Source organism: Lissotriton vulgaris, chromosome 1_1 (genome assembly GCF_964263255.1).
Source record: "Lissotriton vulgaris chromosome 1_1, aLisVul1.2, whole genome shotgun sequence".
Lineage (NCBI taxonomy): Eukaryota > Metazoa > Chordata > Amphibia > Caudata > Salamandridae > Lissotriton > Lissotriton vulgaris.
Window position 1 is genome coordinate 101,827,240 of NC_141685.1, and position 19,022 is coordinate 101,846,261.

Here is a 19,022-nt window from a genome sequence, read left to right on the forward strand (position 1 = left end):
ATCAGTGATGTCATCAGCAGTGCATTACACGCGCAAGTTATAGTGAGTCCAACTAACTATAACGTGGAATTTCATTGGTTTTATATCAGTAAAATTTCCAGCTAACTATAACTGGTGTCAAACCTATGGTTTTTTCAGTGAATTTCATAGGTTTTTCAAATGCTACTTCCTAACTATAACGTGTGTAAAACCTATGTTTTTTTCAGTGAATTTCATAGGTTTTTTGAATGCTAGTTCCTAAGTATGAAGGATATACCTGAAATAAATATCGACATACCAATCTTACGTGCACAACCGAGTGCACGCACCCACCTATTTATTTCATGAAGCTTTCCAATTTAAACCTAATGAATTTCTTCATAGACCAATGAAAAAACTTATAGTACGTTAAAGACACTGAACCTAGGCTTTTTTTCTCCTATAAACTTTTTAATTAAATGGAGCCGAATTTATTTTAATCATTCGTGCGTGACTGATTGTACACACCTTAATATTTATTTTGAAAAATATAACAGATTTTATAATTTATTAATTGTATACTTAAATCGAGCTGTAAAAATATGTGAAATCCGTATGTGTTTGAATTCACTTCTTTTCACGTTTTTAAACTTTAGTAAAGAACATCGCTACTTCCAAATCACGTTCGTAACTAGATAGTGTCACCGCCTACAAGTCCTAAGAAGTGCATGTAAAGTCATGTGACTTGAAAACAAGACTTCCAATTGGTTCTTAGTAGTTTCTGTTCTGAAATTTACACGAAGCACTCCACCCACTTTCCTCACAATCTTTTCTACTCTGAAGAGACAACAACGTCGAGCATCTTCCGGAAAAGTTTGCTGAAATGGCTGCCGTTCTGCATTCATCTTCCGAATCAGAAGGAAATGAGCGACCACCGTTAAGAAGAAAAAAGGAATCTTTCATTTGGCAATTTTTTACTTATCCTGAAGATCAAAAGAAAGTGAATGCGCCAAAAGTAACCTGCACGATATGCAATTCGGAGCTCTCAAGGGGAAATCCAAATAAAAAATATTCCTTTTCTATACATACCATGCAGCGGCATGTTAAACGAAGGCACCCTGAGCATTATGCAAAAGCATCGACAAGAGCCCTGGCCACGCTATTACCATCAGAGGTGGCCAGCACATCTTCTGGAGGAGGACCTGTGTCTCCATCGAGTGCTGGGATGGACTTGAGACCATATCTTGCGAAGGTACACATGAAATGCAACCAGTGTGCAGAAATTCTTTTGTATGGAGAGCAGAGCCTTGTTCTTATTAAACTCAAAATTGAAAGTCATAAATGCCCCAAGAAAAAATAAATTTCTTCACTTCATTTTCATAGTATTACATACTGAAAAATGTAGTACAAACTTTAAGAAATCGAAAGCATCATAACACTTGTTTCCCAAAAAAAAAAAAAAAAAAGTTCTTTTCAGAACTAACTATTTCTACCAAAACATGCTCCAAGAGCATCTTATGACATGTTTTTTCGCCGCTTCATTGTAGTGCGCGACCGGGTGCGCGCACCCTCCTATCGCGTACAGGACCTGACACTTGCATGTTGTAGTGAATGAAATGATGAATAGTCAGGTAGTTGCTTGAAGTTCTTTATTTCAAGTATGATGTACAGGAGGAAAACCCCACCAGGAGCAGGATGGTCACTGCTCAGCCCTCTCTCATCAACTGTCATTCCACATCCACACCAGGCACACTAACATTCTATTCACTCTGTCATCCAACATTCAACATTCCACACAGACATCACATACATACTGGCTGAGCAGCAAGCAAGGAGATAACATAAGGCACAACATATCCCCTTTTCTTCAACAGAAATTAAACACAATAATATAATACATAGCAATACGAGAGGAAGCAAAAGATAAAACTTGCAATATATATGTATTTACAAAATAAGACCAGAATAAAATAGACTAAGCAAATATAGGTAAACACAACCTAAGCAAATATAGCTAAACGCAATCTAAGCAAATATAGCTAAACGCAATCTAAGCAAATATAGCTAAACGCAACCTAAGCAAATATAGCTAAACACATCCCCTTCCCTTGGGAACATTGAAATTGTAAAATGCAATAATACCAATGTATGTATAGAATAACCACTGCAACGAAGGCACAGCACAATAAAAGTGAGTAAAGATAAAGAAAGGGTAAGGCTGATGCTAAGTACAAAGATTACGTAGGGTAAAAACAGTGAAAAGGGCGCGCGCACACACCACAATGAAAATGTAAAGAGACCAGCTCTGAACAACCCTACAGGAGAAAATAACCTCTAAACTTAAAGAACCAGCAAAAACAAGAAACACCCAATCATGAACCTAAATTTGCACCACTAAATTTGTACCATTGTAAGTAATAACAATTAATTAAATCATCAACGTAAAACAGACTTACTGCTGTATCAAGCATTGAAAGTAATACAGAATCCCTCGAATTGCTGTACCAAGCATAGAAAGTAACACAGACTTACTTAAATTGCTGTATGAACGTAAAACAGACTTATTAGAATTTGCTTATAAGGCTTTGAAAGAAATACAGACTAGAATTACTGTATGAAGCATAAACATAATACAAACTTATTTAAATTACTGTATGCAGCGTAAACGTAATACAGACTTATTCGAAAAGCTGTATAAATCATCAAAACAAACAAACTTACTTAAAAATCTGTATAAACAATCATAAATGTAGAACTAGATTGCTGTATGAATTACTTTAAGTACAACACCTACATAAATAGCTGTATAGATTATTAAAACATCACTGCAATCTTACTTACACAAATTGCAGCATGGATAACGTCACGTAGGGCGGACATATAAGAATTGCTGTATAAATAATTAAAACAAAACAGCCTTAATCAAATAGGTGTATCAATAACTAAAGCCTTACAGTCATATTCGCTGAAATCCTTAAAGCACTACCTATAAGCAGATAAAAATATGAGCCCCATGTAATATGGACATTCAAGGAGTGAAAACAAGATAAGTACCACCTAAATCCAGAAGATGGCAGTAGGACTCTAACTAAAACATTCCAAAATTAATCAAATAGCACAAAGTCACAGAACAAACTATTACTCTGTAATCTCTGTGCGTTCTGCCTTTCACCTTCAATGCGCACAGAGTGTGTGTGTTTTAAATAAATGTCTCGAGCTGCAGATCGCGCTTCCTTCAGACACTTTTCTATGCACTGTCAACAATGACGTCTGAAAGCAAATGACAGTGCTGCACTCCAGAACTTAACACTGCGCTCAGTTGAAATTGATTAAACACCGAGGCTCGATTCCCTGCCTCCGAGTTCAATTCTACTGGCAAGTTCAATTCTACTGGAAGGACTGCACTTCAGGTTTACAGGCAACTGATGGTCACACGTACAGTAGCGCTTATGAATAACTGTCAGCGTTGGTATGCTGAAGATGGAGACGCGCTTCTTATGCTGCTGGTGACACGTTCCTCACGTTGCTCCGGGTGGCTAACGGAGCGCTGCTGCTCACCAGCGTAATGCTGCATCAGAGAGAAGACGTCAGCTGCCATAATCCTTGCCTTCACGTGACGCTGATCACCATACCCTCCTACAGGGTTCGAATGCGTCATCATAATGAAGAGGCAAGTGAAGAGAAAGGAGCTCCTCACCAACTGAAAACGGGCTCCAAGAGGCAGTTGGTCTCAATGTCAACAGCAGGTAGTTTGCATTACACGACGTTTTAAATGTCTCATAAACGTATTTTGCCAAATAAATGACAAGCCTTCTTTAGCAAATCAGTTCTTTCACGTTACTGGTTTTAGCTAAGTAAAACACACGTTTTCAGTTAAAGGTACTGTAAGTTTTTGTTAAAGTATTAGTTTGAATTAGTCCAGTTAGCTGTCATTAGCTGTGTAAATAATCTTGACCGCCTTGTGAAATTTACTTGTTAGGTCAAGGATTTACAGCAAACTGTACTTTCCTTATAGGACACAATTTCTTCCTCTCAGACTTCCTCACATCTGAATTTTAAATGAAAGCCACTCATTTTTCCCCTCTTCTTGGCAGGAAGTGAGTCTCTGAGTGTCTTAACAGTACTTGACTTTAATTTAGCCTTCTGAAATTTACTTGTTAGGCATTCTTCTTAACAGTATTTGAATTGAAAGGTCAAACAATTGGGTTTGTGACCTAGAGCTAGATCTGGCACTTGTAAGAGAGTTTAGGGCGACCGATTGTGGGGCCACTGGTGGGGTTTAGAAGTGCCAGGTAGCATAAAAATTAGAAATGTAAAAGTCCTTTACCTTAATGAATTCTTCTCTTTAGATTAGTATTGCTTGTAAATAGTATGTAGCATGCTGTCAGTTATTCAATCGTCGCCAAAATGTAGTGAATGAAATGATGAATAGTCAGGTAGTTGCTTGAAGTTCTTTATTTCAAGTATGATGTACAGGAGGAAAACCCCACCAGGAGCAGGATGGTCACTGCTCATCCCTCTCTCATCAACTGTAATTCCACATCCACACCAAGCACACTAACATTCTATTCACTCTGTCATCCAACATTCAGCATTCCACACAGACATCACATACATACTGGCTGAGCAGCAAGCAAGGAGATAACATAAGGCACAACACATGTGAAGTCATGTGACTTCTAAACAACACTTCTAATTGGTTCTTGGTAGTTTCTATTCTGGAATTTACACGCAGCACTCCACCCACTTCCATCACTTTCTTTTCTACTCTCAAGAGAGAACAACGTCGAACATCTTCCCGAAGACTTCGCTACAATGGCTACCGTTCCGCATTTATCTTCCGAATCTGAAGGAAATGAGCGACCACCTTTGACAAGAAAAACGGAGGCCACGCTATTACCATCAGAAGTAATCAGCACATCTTCCGGAGGACGACCTGTATCTCCATCGAGTGCTGAAATGGACTTCAGACCATATCTTGCGAACGTGCACATGAAATGCACGAACTGTGGAAAGCTTTACTCTAATTAAACACACAATTGAGAGTCATAAATGCTCCAAGATAAGTTAAATTTCTTCACTTTATTTGGATAGTATGACATACTGAAAAATGTCGTAGCAACTTTAAGAAATCAAAAGCATCATAACACTTGTTTCCAAAAAAAAAAAAAAAAAAAAAAGTTCTACTCCTTCACTCACAGCTTTCTGAGACATGATGCTTCCTAGACTTTCAAAAATAGGTTTCACCAAAAAGAAAAATCTTGTGCAATCTGTGCTGCTAAACTAGACTAGTGATGTACAAGAAATCACTGCAAATATTAGTTCAAAATCCACACCGCTGTCCAACAATGTTAGATCTGGGGGTCTCTAATTGGCAGAGGTAAGTACCTTAGACCAAGTAGGGACCCTTGCTTCTAGTCAGGGTGAAGGAATACACACAGTAGATAACCCCTGCTCCCCCTCTAGGTAGCTTGGCGCAAGCAGGTAGGCTTATCCCCAAGGCAATGTGTATAATAAATGCACTTAACACAAACGATGATCCCCCATCCACCACAAACTGAGACCACACAGGTAAGTATATTTATAAAAATATAACTTTATCTATTTGCAGCAATTAGAAATCAACGATACACAATGATTGCTTCTTTATGAAGGGATGCACTTAATCTTGATGGTTGCTAGTAATCAGGAAGTTCTTGTATACAAAAATAGTCTCTAGTCTCTGAAATCAGTATAGAAAAATAATGCTACTGACTTATTTCAACGTAGCTCTCCAACTGCTTTGTTACCGTAATGCCAGTGTGTTATGGGCTCAAGAATCAGCCCTTCGAAATACTGCGCCCAACAATGCGAGCGCTTTTCCCCCAATGGCTTCAGGCGCACTGCCCCAAACAGAGCAGACTCGCCCCCATCCCCAGCCGGTCCCAGCAGCCCTCCGCCCGCTCTTAAATCCACGGGGAGCGGCGGGGAGCTAGCTTGGCGATCCGAGCAGGGACAGACAGGCCAGGGGCCGGGGGCACTCACGGCGCTCCCTCGGCGAGGTCGGGTCGATCTTCCCCGGTTTCGGCATTCACCACGTGGCTCTCGATGAGGATGACGCCGTGGACCAATCCGCGGCGTTCTTGGCAAGCCTCCACACACGCCCGGAAGTCAGCCAATGGCAGTGCGGCTCCCGGGGCAGGCCTGCGATGACGCGTCCTTGGCAACCAACCACAACACGGCCTCAGCGATGACGCTACGGCGCACAGGCCAATCCCGTTGCGGCGTTAGTGAGGGGGCTCAGCACTCTCCTCCAATCAAAGAGCAGTGGGCTCGATCTTCACTGCCTCGGTACCAGCAAGGTACGGGGCACTTCGTAGGGTGTTTTCTGACCCCGGGCCGCGGTGGTGAAACTGCGCACAGGTTGCTTCAGTGCGCCCTGCACTGGGAAGGCCCACAAACCTTCGGTCTCCACAAAATACGTGTCGATGAACACATCGACTTTACAGCACGGCACAGCAGCTGGTGGGCAGGCAACACGCAGCGTGGCGCTCTCAAGCCAAACAGAGGGCAGCCAGCGCTCCACACCGGCAGATGATCGATGGTCTAGGCAAACAGCTCACGATCTCTGCAGCACACAGCAGGGCTTTGTAGTCTCTGGTAACCTTTCTGTCCCTGAGTTACCAAACAGGAGGCCAGCTCTTCCCAGGCCCTTGGAGATTCAGTTTAGGAGACACAGCACACAGCAAAGTCTCTGGAGATCTAGTAAGCAGGGTCACAGCACACAGAAAAGTCCCTCTTCTCCTCAGCTTCAGTTGGTCAGCAGAACAGGTCAGCCCTTAGAGCACACAGCAAGGCAATCTTCCTTCAGTTCTCCAGCAGTCCTTCTTCCAGCAGAGGTTCCTCTTGATTGTAGAATCTGATTTTCTGCTGTCAGGGGTCCTTCTCTTATACCTAGGCTGTGGGGTTTTAGGTTTAAACCTATTTTAACTGAGAAAAACCCACTGAAAGAAAAATAGCCCTCACCGGTAAAAACATATAAACACTGAAAAAACACCTGCACAACCACAAACTAAATGCCATTCAAAGAAAGGAAAAAGAAAGTGAAAGAGTCATTTTGTTCTTACTGAAGGAGTCCATAAAATGTAACTTTGTTTTACAAGCTAGCAGTAAGAAAGACTGGCTAACATTATTCTGCTTGAGTTTTATTCTTTAATGATGCCACAAAAATATTGTTTTTTCTTCCTTTTACTTTTTTCAGTTTTATGGCCTTTGGTCTAAAGATGCAGGGTTTAGTTTCATGTTTTAGGTTTAGTTTAATTATTATATAAACTATAGAGAATCAGGACATATCAAACTCACATTTGATATTTTGGCTGCATTTGATTCTTTCACTGATAGGTAAAATGGCTAGTTTCATAAAAATCTTTCCTAATATGTGTCATCACATTTGCCCACAGAGAATGGGTAAACACCCTTAATATATCAGACCATAGTTTCTAGTGGGTCAGTATTGATAGTAGGGTAATTGCCATCACCTCAGGCTTTAAATATTAAATGCAAGGTATAGTGACAAGTATATATATCACCAAGCATCTGGGATAGTGGTGAAAACGTGACACCAGACTTCTGGAAAATATGGAACGCAGTGTCACTTGTTATGCTCTGCAAAAAAGGTTCTTTCCAAGTTCAACAAAGATTGGAGTGATATTGTTTGTATTTGTATTGATTCAGCTACGTAAATAAAAAAATGTGTGTGATGACTTGTCAAAATTGATACCCGAGCTGAAGTGATTCCCTGTAGGAGATCCTTGCCACTTCTTAGATGGTATGCTGAAAGCATCTTTACAATCTTCAGAGTTAATGAGGGATGCTATTGACTTTTTAGTCCATTCTGGTGCACTGTTTTCTTATGACCAGGAACTAAAATGCAAATATTTATCATTTCGTGCTTTATGTGGCATCAAAGAAAGACTCATCGCAAATGTGCCCCTTAGCTGACGGTTCTCAGCCCAAGTGGCTATGAATGCTGAGAGGGCCTTTTCTCAGAAGTTTACATGGGAAGGAAAGCGCAAGCGCACATGACCAAAGACTCATTGAAGAAGTATTGTATGGTGTGCTACAATAAGATTAATTTGCAAAAATCTCTTTGGACCTCATATACACTATACGTACACTGTCTATATACCATGTTCTTTCAGTGCAGAAAGCAAGCAATGATGAAAGCAAAACGCTCCGTAAACACCGGAAAAACACTTTTTCTGTTGTTTTTAGTGGCGTGAAAATGTGTAACCACTGATAACAACTGTTTTTTAAGATATTGAAAACACTGAAAAAACCCCACCAGAATTTCCCAAAAATAGAAACTGAAAACAGGACAGCCTACTTATACCCCTAAAAGTCTTTGAAGTTCTTTGAAGTCTTTGTGCAAGTGGGCCCTGAGCCCGGTCTAAACCAGTTCTGGGTGTTGCTGGGGCACTGGGGTTGTCCTGGCTTCCTTCTTTCTTTCAGTATCAGGGACAGAGGTGACAGTCGCCCAGCGGGAGGTGGAGCCAGCATTGTGGTCAGGCAGGCACAGCCCTAGTCACTCCCAGGTGCTATCTCCTCCCACTTCTTTGGCAGCAGATGCAGCCTTTCATCTAGGGGCTGACTCAGACAACCTCCTGGGGGCTCTGCAGCCCCTGTCACCCTCAAACCAGACAGTCAATCCACAAACAGTCCCAGGCACACAGAAATGTTAGACAAGAGAACAGCCACTTTCTAAAAGTACTATTCTCAAACACAGAATTTAAAAACAACCATTCCTAAAAGATGTGTAATTAAGTTCTGAGTTCAGGGATATCAATCACTAATGTCCCATCTTGTTCCTATGGGAGGATAGGCTGGTATCCATTGGGACCAGACTCCCCCATGTTAATCTATGGAGCAAGATAACCTTGCAGCAGTGAGCACACAAAATGGCTGCTGCTCACTACCAGAGCATGTTACCTGCACTAGTACATGCTCTACCTTACCCATGCACTGCACCCTGCCCAGGGGTTACCTTGAGCCTTCCATAGGGGTGACTGATGTGCACAGACAGGGAAGGGTTAGGCCCAGCCAGTGGGGACACTGGCCAGGCTGACATGGCTGTCCACTGACTGCACACAGGCCCTGCGCTGGCAGGCCCGAGACACCACTTTAGGGCTACTTATGTGGGTGGCGCAATCTGCGCTGCAGGCCCACTAGTAGCATCTGTCATCACCAGACCTGGCACACACAGTGCACTTTACTAGGGACTTCATGGTGATACAAATATGCCAATCAGGTATACCCAATCAATATGACAATTTACAGAGGGAGCACTTACACTCTGACACTGATCAGCAGTGGCAGGGTGTCCAAAGCATCTAAATCACCAAAAACGAAATCCAGCACAGCATCAAAAATACAGGAGGCAGTGGCCAAAAGGTGTCAGGTCTAACAGGCGCGCTGGGTGGAGATGCGGTATTCTGTATATATATATATCTATATATATATATATATATATATATATATCGTCACAAACGTCACACCCATTAGAGGAGCCTCAGGAGACAGTTGATGCCTTTTATCACAGGATATTAACAGCGCAATACAGCAACAGTGTCACTTATCAAAAATAAAACCCAACGCGTTTCAAACTAAAAAGTTCTTGGTCACGGGTTAAGGGAGTGCTGATGGCAGAGTTGATTGGAAACACCTTAATAGGTATAAATTGGCTCCGCCTCTATTCGCGAGTGCCGTTAGGCATGCTGAAGCCTGTAGTTCCGCTTTGTTTTCCCACAGTGGGTACTGCCATTGTTCACCAAAGTAATCCATATTTACAACCTTTGTAGGTGAAAGTAGACTCTGAGGTACTTGAGCTGCACGTTGATTCAGTCCTGTGTGCAGCCTGTCTTCTCTGTGTGCTCAAACAGTTCCAAGCACTAGAGCTGCCCCAGATTCGGCAGTGGGCTTCCTCGCGACCGGGCTCAGCCGCCAAACACCGTTTGGTGAACAATGGCAGTACATCAGCACTCCCTTAACCCGTATTTTTTATAAGTGACACTGTTGCTGTATTGCGCTGTTAATATCCTGTGATAAAAGGCATCAACTGTCTCCTGAGGCTCCTCTAATGGGTGTGACGTTTGTGGCGCTATATATATATATATATATTTATACGTGAGCAAGCCGTGAGGTGAAACGCGTTGTTTGTTTTTGCTGCCAATAAATCTCCACAGCACAGCAGACTCTTGGTGTGTCGTCTACGTATTTTCTGGAATGGAAAGCGTGTGGTGAAATATATTGGGCTTCCGGGGCCCCTGGGACGACCCACTCGAGAGCGGGTACTAGCCTGTACCGGGAATCTGGGCTTGATATATATATATATATATCGTGATCAAGGGCAACTGCCCGAAAAGCATCGTCTGCCACGCTGCTGAACTCTCAGGAATATAAATATCCTTTGCCATCATTTGGGAGCCAACCGCTACAAATTCAACAGGTTTTCCCCACTCCAGGGGAAGGTTTGGAGTCGCAGAAAAAACAGACTTCAATCGCTTAGTCTTGTGAGAATTTTCTTAATTTATTTCATAAATCCATCGGGGTTTCAAAAACAAAACTGAGGTACATAGGCAGTACCATCTGTGAACTAAAAAAACGTATCCTCGAGCATGTCCGCGCGACTGTACATAAGGACAGAGGCAATGCAGTTGCCAAGCATATGGAATCAAATCATAACGGGGACTGGAAACAACTGCGGTTTTGGGGCATTGAAACCATGAGCCTCTCAGCCAGGGGTGGCCACAATGAAAAGCTGTTACGACGCAAGGAGTCAAAACACCTCCTTGGTTTCAGAACTATGACCCCGCTGGGACTCAACCAGTCGGAGGAACTTTATATACACTTGTAAAAATGAACTAAAACTGACTTTCAAATACTTCCCGCCTACCATGCATAAATTTTAACATTTTGTCCCTTTTACTTTACCTTCCCTCACATTTTTCACCTTTGTTCTAGGCTCACGTATGGGAGTATGTACCTGGCATTCTTACATGATAATATATGGAATAACAATGCCCACTAGAGGGCCTTATTTTCTGAAAATTCTTAATTTGAGAATAAATTGTATAATTGCCAACCTTTTGCCCACCGGAGGGCAGTACTCCTAAAGACACTGTTTTGAAAGGGAACCGACACCGACACGGGATATAATCATATGATTGCCCCGTTGTGATGGTTACAAAGAACTGTTAATTGACGACTATAAAGTAATAGATCGCCTAAACTACCAGTCCCAGAATGCTAGACTCTGATTAATCTAACCCAAGGTTAAAATGGCGATTATGACACAACATATTGCCTAAACTACAAGTCCCAGAATGCTAAGCATGTTTGTAACACACCATGTGACACAGGGGGCGTAATGGGTATTGTTGTTGGTTCCTTAAAACTGTTGAGCATCATTCACTACACTGACCGTGATCAAGACAGCGGACGCTGTCGAAACGCGTTGGCTGTTGTTTTGTTTTTGAAACCCCGATGGATTTCTGAAATAAATTAAGAAAATTCTCACAAGACTAAGCGATTGAAGTCTGTTTTTTCTGCAACTCCAAACCTTCCCCTGGAGTGGGGAAAACCTGCCGAATATATATATATATATATATATATATATATATATATATATATATATATATATATATATATATATATATATATATATATATATATATATATATATATATATATATATATATATATATATATATATATATATATATATATATATATATGTATATATGTTTATACAACATGCCCAGAGCATTGAAAGGGAACACAACTGCGCTCGGCCAAAAATGCAGGCTGCATCTCGGCTCCAAATATATCCTTTAGCCAACGCGTTTCAAGGCACTGAGCCTCTTCTTCATGGGCCGCTTTAGGAACACAGGCTGACACTCCGCATTTAAATGCATTTCCGGTGTTTTTTCATGTACGCCCTCAATGGGCGTGTGCATTTCAAGGGTTTGTATTGATGCATGATGGGTGTCTGAGTTTTAAATGCCAGTAGGTTCAGCTTGTAATTTCCTTGTTTAAAAGCCTTTTATTCAAACCTTGAGTAGGTGTTAGAGTCTCGTTGCAGCTTTCATCAGCATATGGAACGCAGTGCTGTAAAAGTCTCGAGTCGTTCGTGACTGAAGCCTCATTCACCTGGAAACGTCTTTAATCCAGCTGACGATGGTTCTCCTTTCCACGGCAGGGCAGCCGTGCAAGTAATGTTTATACAACATGCCCAAAGCATTGAAAGGGAACACAACTGCGCTCGGCCATCCGGCAGTGAAAAATGCAGGCTGCATCTCGGCTCCAAATATATCCTTTAGCCAACGCGTTTCAAGGCACTGAGCCTCTTCTTCATGGGCCGCTTTAGGAACACAGGCTGACACTCCGCATTTAAATGCATTTCCGGTGTTTTTTCATGTTCGCCCTCAATGGGCGTGTGCATTTCAAGGGTTTGTATTGATGTATGATGGGTGTCTGAGTTTTAAATGCCAGTAGGTTCAGCTTGTAATTTCCTTGTTTAAAAGCATTTTATTCAAATATATATATATATATATATATATATACATATATATATATATATATACATATATATATACATATATATATATTCACTGAAAAAACCATAGGTTTTACACACGTTATAGTTAGGAAGTAGCATTTGAAAAACCTATGAAATTCACTGAAAAAACCATAGGTTTGACACCAGTTATAGTTAGCTGGAAATTTTACTGATATAAAACCAATGAAATTCCACGTTATAGTTAGTTGGACTCACTATAACTTGCGCGTGTAATGCACTGCTGATGACGTCACATATTACATCACTCATGACATGGTCAGTGACATCACTCATGACATCACTGATGACACCATCCTTGTGAGAAAGTGACAGATATCATTTCAGTGTAATGTAACACTTGAAACACATATTCAAAAATAGAAACTAACATTTTCAAAAAAATTGAGATACCTATACCAGTTACAACAACCAATTCAGTAATTCCAACATTTATATAAAAAACCACTAATTCACTAACAGTTCTATATAGTCACTCGTATATATGCTTACTGATTATATATAGTGATACAGCTATACATCCTATTATATACCGACAGACATCCAAAAGTAAATCACACACATATTCACACTTGGAAATAAACTAAAAAACATCCATTTATTTACATATACAGATATACACACACTAACACCTTACTTCTAAGTAAACTTTCACTTACTTACTCTTTTAAACAATCACTTATAGAAACACATACTTATTTAAACAGGAACTCTTTCAATCTCTCACTGTCACATACACTCAGTTATATATATCAATACTTACATAAACTACATTAAAACATATGTGGTTACTAATAAACACACTAGTGAAGCAGGTATTCACTCACTAACACACACATATACAAACTCAGCCATCCATACAGTCCTGCACATCCATTAAGACACTTATTTAAACATTTATTTTTCCATCAACCTCTACATATACATATATAAAACATATTTATTTTTTAAAAAGACACACATTCACTGAATAGTGTCATCAGTGATGTCATCAGCAGTGCATTACACGCGCAAGTTATAGTGAGTCCAACTAACTATAACGTGGAATTTCATTGGTTTTATATCAGTAAAATTTCCAGCTAACTATAACTGGTGTCAAACCTATGGTTTTTTCAGTGAATTTCATAGGTTTTTCAAATGCTACTTCCTAACTATAACGTGTGTAAAACCTATGTTTTTTTCAGTGAATTTCATAGGTTTTTTGAATGCTAGTTCCTAAGTATGAAGGATATACCTGAAATAAATATCGACATACCAATCTTACGTGCACAACCGAGTGCACGCACCCACCTATTTATTTCATGAAGCTTTCCAATTTAAACCTAATGAATTTCTTCATAGACCAATGAAAAAACTTATAGTACGTTAAAGACACTGAACCTAGGCTTTTTTTCTCCTATAAACTTTTTAATTAAATGGAGCCGAATTTATTTTAATCATTCGTGCGTGACTGATTGTACACACCTTAATATTTATTTTGAAAAATATAACAGATTTTATAATTTATTAATTGTATACTTAAATCGAGCTGTAAAAATATGTGAAATCCGTATGTGTTTGAATTCACTTCTTTTCACGTTTTTAAACTTTAGTAAAGAACATCGCTACTTCCAAATCACGTTCGTAACTAGATAGTGTCACCGCCTACAAGTCCTAAGAAGTGCATGTAAAGTCATGTGACTTGAAAACAAGACTTCCAATTGGTTCTTAGTAGTTTCTGTTCTGAAATTTACACGAAGCACTCCACCCACTTTCCTCACAATCTTTTCTACTCTGAAGAGACAACAACGTCGAGCATCTTCCGGAAAAGTTTGCAGAAATGGCTGCCGTTCTGCATTCATCTTCCGAATCAGAAGGAAATGAGCGACCACCGTTAAGAAGAAAAAAGGAATCTTTCATTTGGCAATTTTTTACTTATCCTGAAGATCAAAAGAAAGTGAATGCGCCAAAAGTAACCTGCACGATATGCAATTCGGAGCTCTCAAGGGGAAATCCAAATAAAAAATATTCCTTTTCTATACATACCATGCAGCGGCATGTTAAACAAAGGCACCCTGAGCATTATGCAAAAGCATCGACAAGAGCCCTGGCCACGCTATTACCATCAGAGGTGGCCAGCACATCTTCTGGAGGAGGACCTGTGTCTCCATCGAGTGCTGGGATGGACTTGAGACCATATCTTGCGAAGGTACACATGAAATGCAACCAGTGTGCAGAAATTCTTTTGTATGGAGAGCAGAGCCTTGTTCTTATTAAACTCAAAATTGAAAGTCATAAATGCCCCAAGAAAAAATAAATTTCTTCACTTCATTTTCATAGTATTACATACTGAAAAATGTAGTACAAACTTTAAGAAATCGAAAGCATCATAACACTTGTTTCCCAAAAAAAAAAAAAAAAAAGTTCTTTTCAGAACTAACTATTTCTACCAAAACATGCTCCAAGAGCATCTTATGACATGTTTTTTCGCCGCTTCATTGTAGTGCGCGACCGGGTGCGCGCACCCTCCTATCGCGTACAGGACCTGACACTTGCATGTTGTAGTGAATGAAATGATGAATAGTCAGGTAGTTGCTTGAAGTTCTTTATTTCAAGTATGATGTACAGGAGGAAAACCCCACCAGGAGCAGGATGGTCACTGCTCAGCCCTCTCTCATCAACTGTCATTCCACATCCACACCAGGCACACTAACATTCTATTCACTCTGTCATCCAACATTCAACATTCCACACAGACATCACATACATACTGGCTGAGCAGCAAGCAAGGAGATAACATAAGGCACAACATATCCCCTTTTCTTCAACAGAAATTAAACACAATAATATAATACATAGCAATACGAGAGGAAGCAAAAGATAAAACTTGCAATATATATGTATTTACAAAATAAGACCAGAATAAAATAGACTAAGCAAATATAGGTAAACACAACCTAAGCAAATATAGCTAAACGCAATCTAAGCAAATATAGCTAAACGCAATCTAAGCAAATATAGCTAAACGCAACCTAAGCAAATATAGCTAAACACATCCCCTTCCCTTGGGAACATTGAAATTGTAAAATGCAATAATACCAATGTATGTATAGAATAACCACTGCAACGAAGGCACAGCACAATAAAAGTGAGTAAAGATAAAGAAAGGGTAAGGCTGATGCTAAGTACAAAGATTACGTAGGGTAAAAACAGTGAAAAGGGCGCGCGCACACACCACAATGAAAATGTAAAGAGACCAGCTCTGAACAACCCTACAGGAGAAAATAACCTCTAAACTTAAAGAACCAGCAAAAACAAGAAACACCCAATCATGAACCTAAATTTGCACCACTAAATTTGTACCATTGTAAGTAATAACAATTAATTAAATCATCAACGTAAAACAGACTTACTGCTGTATCAAGCATTGAAAGTAATACAGAATCCCTCGAATTGCTGTACCAAGCATAGAAAGTAACACAGACTTACTTAAATTGCTGTATGAACGTAAAACAGACTTATTAGAATTTGCTTATAAGGCTTTGAAAGAAATACAGACTAGAATTACTGTATGAAGCATAAACATAATACAAACTTATTTAAATTACTGTATGCAGCGTAAACGTAATACAGACTTATTCGAAAAGCTGTATAAATCATCAAAACAAACAAACTTACTTAAAAATCTGTATAAACAATCATAAATGTAGAACTAGATTGCTGTATGAATTACTTTAAGTACAACACCTACATAAATAGCTGTATAGATTATTAAAACATCACTGCAATCTTACTTACACAAATTGCAGCATGGATAACGTCACGTAGGGCGGACATATAAGAATTGCTGTATAAATAATTAAAACAAAACAGCCTTAATCAAATAGGTGTATCAATAACTAAAGCCTTACAGTCATATTCGCTGAAATCCTTAAAGCACTACCTATAAGCAGATAAAAATATGAGCCCCATGTAATATGGACATTCAAGGAGTGAAAACAAGATAAGTACCACCTAAATCCAGAAGATGGCAGTAGGACTCTAACTAAAACATTCCAAAATTAATCAAATAGCACAAAGTCACAGAACAAACTATTACTCTGTAATCTCTGTGCGTTCTGCCTTTCACCTTCAATGCGCACAGAGTGTGTGTGTTTTAAATAAATGTCTCGAGCTGCAGATCGCGCTTCCTTCAGACACTTTTCTATGCACTGTCAACAATGACGTCTGAAAGCAAATGACAGTGCTGCACTCCAGAACTTAACACTGCGCTCAGTTGAAATTGATTAAACACCGAGGCTCGATTCCCTGCCTCCGAGTTCAATTCTACTGGCAAGTTCAATTCTACTGGAAGGACTGCACTTCAGGTTTACAGGCAACTGATGGTCACACGTACAGTAGCGCTTATGAATAACTGTCAGCGTTGGTATGCTGAAGATGGAGACGCGCTTCTTATGCTGCTGGTGACACGTTCCTCACGTTGCTCCGGGTGGCTAACGGAGCGCTGCTGCTCACCAGCGTAATGCTGCATCAGAGAGAAGACGTCAGCTGCCATAATCCTTGCCTTCACGTGACGCTGATCACCATACCCTCCTACAGGGTTCGAATGCGTCATCATAATGAAGAGGCAAGTGAAGAGAAAGGAGCTCCTCACCAACTGAAAACGGGCTCCAAGAGGCAGTTGGTCTCAATGTCAACAGCAGGTAGTTTGCATTACACGACGTTTTAAATGTCTCATAAACGTATTTTGCCAAATAAATGACAAGCCTTCTTTAGCAAATCAGTTCTTTCACGTTACTGGTTTTAGCTAAGTAAAACACACGTTTTCAGTTAAAGGTACTGTAAGTTTTTGTTAAAGTATTAGTTTGAATTAGTCCAGTTAGCTGTCATTAGCTGTGTAAATAATCTTGACCGCCTTGTGAAATTTACTTGTTAGGTCAAGGATTTACAGCAAACTGTACTTTCCTTATAGGACACAATTTCTTCCTCTCAGACTTCCTCACATCTGAATTTTAAATGAAAGCCACTCATTTTTCCCCTCTTCTTGGCAGGAAGTGAGTCTCTGAGTGTCTTAACAGTACTTGACTTTAATTTAGCCTTCTGAAATTTACTTGTTAGGCATTCTTCTTAACAGTATTTGAATTGAAAGGTCAAACAATTGGGTTTGTGACCTAGAGCTAGATCTGGCACTTGTAAGAGAGTTTAGGGCGACCGATTGTGGGGCCACTGGTGGGGTTTAGAAGTGCCAGGTAGCATAAAAATTAGAAATGTAAAAGTCCTTTACCTTAATGAATTCTTCTCTTTAGATTAGTATTGCTTGTAAATAGTATGTAGCATGCTGTCAGTTATTCAATCGTCGCCAAAATGTAGTGAATGAAATGATGAATAGTCAGGTAGTTGCTTGAAGTTCTTTATTTCAAGTATGATGTACAGGAGGAAAACCCCACCAGGAGCAGGATGGTCACTGCTCATCCCTCTCTCATCAACTGTAATTCCACATCCACACCAAGCACACTAACATTCTATTCACTCTGTCATCCAACATTCAGCATTCCACACAGACATCACATACATACTGGCTGAGCAGCAAGCAAGGAGATAACATAAGGCACAACACATGTGAAGTCATGTGACTTCTAAACAACACTTCTAATTGGTTCTTGGTAGTTTCTATTCTGGAATTTACACGCAGCACTCCACCCACTTCCATCACTTTCTTTTCTACTCTCAAGAGAGAACAACGTCGAACATCTTCCCGAAGACTTCGCTACAATGGCTACCGTTCCGCATTTATCTTCCGAATCTGAAGGAAATGAGCGACCACCTTTGACAAGAAAAACGGAGGCCACGCTATTACCATCAGAAGTAATCAGCACATCTTCCGGAGGACGACCTGTATCTCCATCGAGTGCTGAAATGGACTTCAGACCATATCTTGCGAACGTGCACATGAAATGCACGAACTGTGGAGAACTTCTTGTATACGGAGAGCAAAGCTTTACTCTAATTAAACACACAATTGAGAGTCATAAATGCTCCAAGATAAGTTAAATTTCTTCACTTTATTTGGATAGTATGACATACTGAAAAATGTCGTAGCAACTTTAAGAAATCAAAAGCATCATAACACTTGTTTCCAAAAAAAAAAAAAAAAAAAAAGTTCTTTTCAGCACTAACTCATTCCACCAAAACATGCTCCAAGAGCATATTATAAGATTTTTTTTCGCCGCTTTATTTTAGTGCGAGACCGGGTGCGCGCACCCTCCTATCGCGTACAGGACCTGACACTTGCATGTGAAGTCATGTGACTTCAAAACAACACTTCTAATTGGTTCTTGGTAGTTTCTATTCTGGAATTTACACGCAGCACTCCACCCACTTCCATCACTTTCTTTTCTACTCTCAAGAGAAAACAACGTCGAACATCTTCCCGAAGACTTCCCTGCAATGGCTACCGTTCCTCGTTCATCTT